This window comes from Miscanthus floridulus, chromosome 7 (assembly GCF_019320115.1).
Source record: "Miscanthus floridulus cultivar M001 chromosome 7, ASM1932011v1, whole genome shotgun sequence".
In the NCBI taxonomy this organism is placed as follows: Eukaryota; Viridiplantae; Streptophyta; class Magnoliopsida; order Poales; family Poaceae; genus Miscanthus; species Miscanthus floridulus.
In genome coordinates, this window is record NC_089586.1 from 128,684,383 (window position 1) to 128,693,351 (window position 8,969).

Sequence of the window (8,969 nt, forward strand, 5' to 3'; positions counted from 1 at the left end):
GGCGGCTTGGCGACGTCGTCCGGCGACGGAGTGAGCGGACGGCAGTTCGCTTGAGCGAGACCGGGGGGGGGGGGGGGGGGGGGCGCGCAGGGGCTGCGGCGGTCGAGGGGAGCCGGCGTGGGAGAAGAGAAATTTTATTCTCGAGCGATTTTTTTTTTACCGTGCTTTTGACCACGCCTGCGGCGTTTTTTTTCGTCGTTTTTTTTTCCCGACGCAAATTAGGGAGACAAGGCCAACATTTGGCTCTTATAATATTAAAAAAATTCTGAAGAAAAGACACACTAGGCGGCGGATCGGATTGTGTGTTTAGTTCGCGAAATTTTTTTAGCTTTTGCTACTATAGCACTTTCGTTAGTATTTGGTAATTAGTGTTTAATTATAGGCTAATTAGACTCAAAAGATTTGTCTCGTGATCTCCAACTAAACTGTACAATTAGTTTTTTTCGTCTGCATTTAATGCTCCATGCATATGTCTAAACATTCGATGTGACAGGTGACTTAAAATTTTTTTGAACTAAACCAGGAGTTTGCCTTGCTAGCTGCTGTAGAAGAACAGGACTACAGGAGAGGTCAAGGGAAGAAGCAGCAGCAAGAAAGGAAAAGAACAAGAAACGGAACGGAACAGACGAACAGTGCTAGGCTGCTACTAGCTGCTAGGCGCCGTATTGGGCCGGCCCAATTGCCTAATGTGGATATGCAATAGCTCAGAGCCTCAGAATCCCCGTCTCAGGCCCAAATTGTGAAGTAATGTTAGGTGCAGCGGTGCACGCAGAGTCGGAAAACAAAAACGGAATTTCTATTCATCGGGTGTTATTCTGTCTCTTAATCAGTCAGTTTTCTGTGGCTGTGATCTTGTTGAGATTCGTGTTATTTTTGAGTCCGTGTCCGCGTAATGGGCTCGTTTTACTACGTCGGCCCATTTTCAGTCTGTTTTGGCGTTTTTTTTTTCTACTCAAGCTTCATTGCTCGGCAGAGAGGGGGAGAGAGTCCACTTGTTTCTCATCGGCGCCGGAAGCAGAGGCGTAGGTGCCAACGCCCGCGCTGGCTCTGGTGTCTCCGGAGGCGGCGGCGTAGGTGGACGCGGATGCGGCGGCAGAGGCGGACACGGACGCGACGGCAGAGCGAAGGTGGGGGCGGCGGCGGCAGAGCCGGAGTTGCCGACGCCAGCTGCGGCTCTGGTGTGTTCGTTGGATAATGATTGTGCTTCTCTCGTCATCTCCGTCGCTTACCAAATCTGAAGGTGCGTGCTATCATCTGTGTTTCAGTTGATTTGAGATTTCATTCATTTTGGTACATCAGCATTTTGTGTGTGCGCGGATGTCAGGGGTCAAAGGGTGTACCAAAAGAAGGTGGATGAGTTGGATTCGTTGGCCAGCAACTTTTGGGCATAAGGAGTGGATGAGCGTGTCAGCGCTGGTGGCCAGCAAGTTTTGGGCATAATGAGTGGAGGAGAGTTTACCCTGCTTGAATCACTGAAACGAGTTCAATAGGAACATGCAGGTTTAACTATGATTTGCTTTGCTAAATTGGCTTTGTATAAGTCTGCAGTTTGCTTATGGATTTCCCTACTTGTTCATTGTAGTGCTGTGCTGCTCCTACTTTGATATTTCTAACTGACACTTTCACCAATTATCTGTGTGAACATGGATTCGGCTTTCAAATTTTCTCTGCTTATTAATGTGCCGAAATCAAGTGATATTATGGGTAACCTGACGTTGAGCTTCAGCTCCAATGGTATCTTGTTCTCAATATATCCCTTGTATGTTTCCAATGGAAGTTCTGGTTGCAGAATTCATGGCTGTGTACGGTCGTAGTTGAGGCCTGCTATGTATTTCAACGCGTAAATGAAATTATTCTAGTTCATTCATAGATTGCTTCTAGAGGAAAAATAGTGGAAATTAGTGTTACAGTTACGTGGAAATTGAAGTTAATCTTTCAGACTCTGTTTGCTAGCGCGAACAATTACATATGTGTCGACTGTTTGTAGTATTGCCTGTCTATCAAAAAATTTGACTATGCTCTTCTCCGCTCCCAATTTTTCATCATCTTATTTTATTCAGTCCTTCATTGTTTTTTATTTACATTGAGTGTTATGCTGTCATTTTAGTTTGTTGTTTATTTTAGTGTAATTCATTTTTTTTTATTGTGAGTGATATCTTGTTATTTTAGTTTTTCAATGTCTTCTCTTGATATAGGAATGTTTGTTTGTGCTTTGCGTGTTTGAAGAAATGCCAAGTCTGTTGTAGTTTCCTTTGTTGTCCAGTCCTTCTTCCGAATGCAGTTGAAAGTTCCAGAGCAACTTGTTGCCAAATTTGACTTGAAATGTCTGCTTGTTCGTTTCCTTTTGAGAAGCTTCAGCAAACTATTTTCTTGTTTTTTGATCTTTTTGCTTGTGCTTGCTGCTAGGAGGGACCGAAGAACATTTTTTCACCAGTGACCCATCCAACAGCAGCTTGTTTGGTGTGGTCAATTTTCAGAACTGTGGACAGCTGCTCCTCAGTCATTTTTCAGTTTAGTTGTTTTTTCGTTTAGCAGTTGTGCTTGATTTTCAGTGTTTTCCAAAAGCTTTTCTGGTTGTCAATCTTTTGGTTGCTCTGTAGTTGAGCTTCCAACAAGCTTTTTATCTGCCAAAGCTTTGCTGATTGTCAATCTTTGGTTGCTCTGTGTTTTTGAGTTTTCAGCAAGTTTTTTATTTTGCTTTGTTCATTTGCTTCCGTGTTGTTTTGACAATTTCCTTTTTTCTGTAGTTCTGTGTTTTATGTTTTTTGTTTCTTGGTAGTCAAGTTGAATCTCTCCTATGTCACATGAGGTGCTTCTTTTTGCTTTTCTGTAGCGTGTATGCATCAGGTGGAGGCAGGTACTGTTCCAGATGTGGTTGTTTGTTGTTTTATTTTTTCAATCGTTTTTTATTACGCTTTGCTGATTAGAATCTGGTTGTTTTTTATACCATCCAGATTTTGATTCATATGACGTGTCATTTTTTGATGTTGATAGAAAGACACAAAATCAACCGAATGTTCCATAGTCACTCCAAAAATTCAATTTTACCTCCCTGAAATATCAGTGTGGCCTTATTTTTCTCAATCTGTAAGTTAGACATCTTACATCATGTACTCTTAGAAGTTAAAACTGTTCAAATTCGTCAAAAAAACTGTTCAAATTACCTCCGTACACCGGATTGAAGTGGTTTTGAAAGCAGTTGGATCTTATTTTTAGTTAATAAAAATATTGATAAATACTTGATAAGATTTTAAACCATAAAAAGTTCCGATCTTCTAAAAGTTTTGAGACAAATCCTAGAGGTATATTAGGACACGAAAAACCTTGATAAAATATTCAGAGCTCATGAAAAAAAAAATATATATATATACAAGCTCTAAAATAATTAGATTTAGCTCTAAGAAATGGTTAGATATACAAAAATATGGAAAACTCACTAAACATTCTAATAGCTATAGGTGTCTAAATGTGTTTCAAAAACATTCCACAGCAAAAAATATAAGATGCAACCAACATGAATGCAACATTGACTAATGCTAAATGCATTCATGATGGTTTCATCATATAATTTTGTTGTGGAAACTTTTCAAAGCATGTTCAAGCATCAATTACAATGTTTTGGGATTTTTTTTTATATTTTTATAGATATTTTCCCCAATTTTCTAGATCCAAATATAATATTGAAAGCTTCTACATATATTTTCATGAATTTTTATTTAGATTTGTCGCATCTCAATCTATCTCTAGGATTTTTGTCAATACTTTTAGATGAAGACATTTTACGTGGTTTAAAAACCTTATCAAGTATTTCCTAGATTTTTAATACAAAAACGGACGAAACCACCTTCAAAATCACTTCTAACCAGGCTACGAGGGTAATTTGAAGAGTTTCGAGACTTTAGGCCATAAGATGTGTGGTTTTAGATTTCAAGGAGGAAAATCATATCACAATGATTGTTTAAGTTTAAGGAGGTTAAAGATTTTCTTTTTCGCGCAATTGCTTGCAGTGGTCTTGCACCACAGTCCATGTGGTCTATGTTATTGACGAATGTCCATGTTATCAACCTTGTACTGCTTTACTTTTACTATTACAAAAGTTTCATGTACTTTAGTTTTATTTATTTTGCCCTCCGTCGTGCCAGAAATTGAGATATATAACACTGATACCATTATAAGTTGTCATGCTCCAAATCAACCTTTTTGATATTAAAGTAAATTTCCTGCATTCAACATTTACCGAAGCTTTTGGGTTGAATCCATCGGAGTATGCAATTCAATACGGTATCTAGCCCTACCAGAGTTTAAATCCTAGCAAGTGCAATTAAATAAAAAATAATAATTTGAGGCTCGAAGTGAATTGTCTATCTTCTCATAAGCTTAAATAAAAAAACAAAATAGAGTACAAGAGGAACCTAAAAGCAAGGTCTGAAAAAGCGTGCGACGACCAAGCTAATTGGCAACCACAGGCCAGTGGTTGGCGAGAGAGGAGATAGCTGCAGAACACCGCTCTTCAACCTCTAGCATATGGCATCCGATCCTAAAAGGCAATAGGTTAAAAGGCATGCATGCAACATACTCCATGTGTGGAGGAGTATATCTGAATTTGGTTTGGTGGCGCAGCATCAGCCAGCAACAGCAATAAAGACAAGTGAGAGGAAACCAACCAGATTTAGGGTTCGCTTGGATGGCTGGTTTCTCGAGAGAATCGCAAGAATCAACTCCAAAATGGAATGTTCACTGAGGGATTCGAAGCCAGACAAAAAAGTTTAAGGTGCAATAAGTTAAAATAAGTTGTATTTAAGTCGTTCTTCGCACAAATATTTTAATTTTTAAGAATATTTTAATCTATATGATTTTTAAGTAGACTTGTTTTTGGAAATTAGAATCCACTCTAACCAATGCAACTAAACGATTTCAGAAAGTGACTCTGACTTATCATCATCTGAAACATTTTTTTGGAAAGAGTATGAGAACCTAGATATATCTCTACCAAGCTACCGTTAATACGACATTAGTCTAGAGGAGACCATAATTTTTCAGTTTCTTCTTCTTTGGAGAATTAAGCAATGGCAGACGACGACAGTGGTTTATTAGCCAGTGATCGAGCCTGACTGGTGTCGTAGTGTAGCGGTGGCCTGGTGTGGGCAAGTATGATGCATGAGTATCACAAAAAGGGCTGGGAAAAAAGAAAAGGAAAAAGGAATCGTATCATGCGTGCAATATGATTGTAGATACTACATGTGTCGAACAACGGGAGCAGCAGGAGGATGAGTGGTGGTGCTCACGGGATCGGAGTGACATGATCAGCTAGCAGGATTAAGGGCGACGGAGATGGCTGGCCTAGGCCATAACTGAGCTAGTGAAGTTATATATGAGCCTCATTTGCTTTTGAAGCGAGGCATGCATCTATCGTTTAGTAGCCACTAATTAATTACTCGGGCTAAATGGACGTTTTAGACGGGCTAAACGCTCGATTAAATGGGACGAACGACTGGGGATTTGTCGTCTCCACCGCGGGCGCCCGTCGCCGAAGACGACGATAGACGATGAAGATCGATCACCCTGATGAACGAAAGAACACCACGCGATCGAACGTACACTAGCTGGAATATAATGTGCATTGGGTGCCGCGCGCACACGAACACAGGTTTCTTGGACTCTATATTGACACATATTGTGGCCGCGAACACCGTACCACAAGGATATGATATGGTGCTACGTACGCGCGTGCCATACCCCAGCAACTCAACAAAAATCGAGCTAGGATTATCCACTACACGGGCGGTGTTTAAACAAGCTAAATGACTGAGTGTTCGATTCATTCAGTGAGTGTAGAGGATCAGTTGCAGCGTCGCCGTCAGTCACGGAAGAATATGGTGCCGGCGCCTCCCGTTCACAGGCGAGGCTCTAGCTTTCCTTGCCTTCCACAGGCTGCATGCTCGGCCGCCGCCGATGCCACAAAGCTAGCTGTGTGTGTGTGTGTCCCTGTCCTGTCCTCTCTCCTCACTCCCCACTCCACGGAGGAGAGGACTGAGGAGAGGAGCATCCCATTCGTTCCCAGCCGAGCCGATCCATCCATCATTCACTAGTGCTACTGCATGCTACCTTGTGTGCTTGGCTGTGAGCGCCGCTACCTGTACGTCTCACTATCTGTTGCTGTCCCTCGTTCCGTTGCCTGCTTTATTTGCAAACTGCAGATTATTTATATATATACAAGCAGTCGCTTTTGCTGCTGCCTGCTGCTAACAGAACATCTATTATCCATCAATCTATCTGCTACTGGCCACTGGTACCGCTGAGAAAGAGAAACCCTGCTGCTGCCACTTATCACTTGTCTAGTGGCACACAAGAGCCACTTCAGTGTTCCTACTAGATAGATCACTGCAAGCATGAAGCATGTACTACGTGTGCTGCTGCCTACCTGCAGCGAGTGGCACTCCATCTAGTGGCTCTGCTACCCTGCCTGTGCATGTGTGGTGTGTGTGGGCTCTGGGCATACGATATGCTTCTTTCTTTTCTTTTCTTTTCTTTTCCTGTGGCCAGCAAAATTTTATATACTTGTGTCCTAGTACGTTGCCGATAGCTATATATGAGTGGATAAGAAGTGCAAAGATAAAGATATGGATATATGTGTAGTTTCTCTGGATCGAGTTATATATATCACTCCCAAGTCCCAATTACAGTATATTACTACTCTCAGTGTCAGCTCAACAAAAAGGCAGTACTACTGCTCCAGTAGTTAGGCATGCCAACATCTTGGTGAATACAGCTCCATCCAATAATATATATAATCTGCAAATAAAAAAGCCGGCATACATGCATGCCCAATTTTCTTTTTTCCATGCCACGATATGAATACAGTACTACTGCTGGTACTTCAAGTTGCTAACTTTGGAAGCAGAGTTTAGGTTGGAGCTGAAAGTAGGCCATGCGTCAGCTGGTTCATTCATCACTCGCCACCAGTTTTCAGTGAAGTACTTGCCTACCACTGCACCGCACTGCAACAGTTTGGCCGGTTGCCCAGCTAACCATACTCCAGTAGTTAGGCATGCCTACATCTTGGTGAAAATATACAGACCTTCTGGACTCAATTAATATGTAATAATCTCTGACCCATCGTCAATGGATTATTATAGATTATATAACATATGGAATTCAGTGTCTGAACTTCTGAAGAATTAATACATACTACTAACTGCAGCTGTGCTGTGCTATATGCATGGATCAGTCATCACTCATCAGTGTGGTTCTGGTTCTGGGCATGGGGTGGGAACAAACAAACTGCTGTAGCCTGGCAACTTGCATGCTCAAAAGGATATTCATACGAGTGTGTAGTCTCTCGCTCTCCGGCGCCCGTTGCCGGAGAGGAAAACGATGAGTTGTAAACTCAGAGAACGCACGCAAGAGCAGTGAAAACACACACGTTTTGGTGCCGCAACTGACGCAGCTTTTTCTGACTCTGTATTGCTCAAATATAAATAGAATTACAAAGGCCACGGCTGGCCATGACGCTGCGATCTCCACGCTCCACAATTGTCGCGCCATCCCACGACTAGAGACATGCCGATCACCACTGCTACCACTAACGCGCACGCCACGAACTCCGACATGCCCGTGCCATCCCACAAGCGAGAACGCTGCCTGCGCCTATGATCACTACTGCTAGAAAGAAGGAGAACCTATGCATGAACGCAGCATGCATCAGGTTGTACATGACGCACTCGGCTTGGCTAAGGCCGAGTTCAGTTATTGACTAACAGCCAGAGAGAAAATAGGAGCCAAATTGAGCCTGGATTATCTAACAGAGTGGTCGTTTTTGTAACGACCTTTCCAGAAAGAAGAAAGCGAGAAAAAGAAAGGCCACAAATTTTCATCTCCTACCAGATTGAAATTGCTTGTTACTATTATTTGTATATATATGTAGCCCCGGCATTCATTTCAGGTCGTGATCAGGGGCCCACTGTTGAGGGAGAGAGATCTTGTCACTAGTTAGTTAGTTTCCTTTTTGTGGATTCTGTTTCTGAGTGTAGTATAGTTCTTGGATAAGAGGGGCACCTCTGTTCTGCACTTCTGCTACTGACTAGTAGTAGTGAGCAGTGAGAGCAAAGAGCTCCTACTGGCTGGCAAGCTTGTAGTATTTTATATTAAAAAAAAGACCTTGAATGATATTGGTTGGTTAAGTTTTTTTTTGGTTGGAGTTGGTAAAGTTCTCTCTGGTTTCTACAGGAAAATTTTAGTCCCTGTCCCATCGGATGTTTAGACACATGCATGAAGTATTAAATATAGACGAAAAAAATAACTAATTGCACAGATTGTGGCTAATTTGCGAGACGATTTTTTTAAGCCTAATTAGTCCATGATTTGACAATGTGGTGCTACAGTAAATATGTGCTAATGGCGGATTAATTAGGCTTAATAAATTCGTCTCGTAAATTAGTCTCCATCTATGTAATTAGTTTTATAATTAACTCATATTTAGTTCTCCTAAATAGCATCCGAACGTCCGATGTGACATGGACTAAAATTTAGTCCATGAAACCAAACACCCCCTAATAATGCGTGGATCCTGCTCTGTCCTTTTTATTCTCTTTGCCGATTCTCTATCTCTGTCTAGCTCTCTCTCTCTCTCTCTCTCTCATCTCATATATACAGCAGGAGAATAATGTTGGCTTCTGCTTAACATAACATTTATCTACCAATTAAGTTATTGTTGGGTAAATGGTCATATCCATTTTTTTTAGAGTGAAGACACAAAGGTTAATTCATGGAGCTAACCTCATCAGGGAGCTATTAAGTTGACCATAGGGAACTGAGTACTGTATATGATTGGGGAAATAAACAAGGATTCACAAGTTTGGTTTTGGTGTCATCCGGCCACTACCTAATCTACTTTCGTGAAGCAAGATCCATTAATGTTTCAACTCTGAAGATGCATCTAGGTAGCATTAGAGCATTTTTATATAATATTA

The 8,969-nt window shown here is 41.5% G+C and overlaps 1 long non-coding RNA gene across 1 annotated transcript; it reads left to right on the forward strand.

Moving 5' to 3' along the window:
• Window positions 1-949: 949 nt before the first annotated feature.
• LOC136464742 (uncharacterized) lies at window positions 950-1,672 on the forward strand. Its single transcript, XR_010761259.1, has 2 exons — window positions 950-1,240; window positions 1,325-1,672. It is a non-coding gene; the product is annotated as an uncharacterized lncRNA (long non-coding RNA).
• The last annotated feature ends 7,297 nt before the right edge of the window (window positions 1,673-8,969 follow it).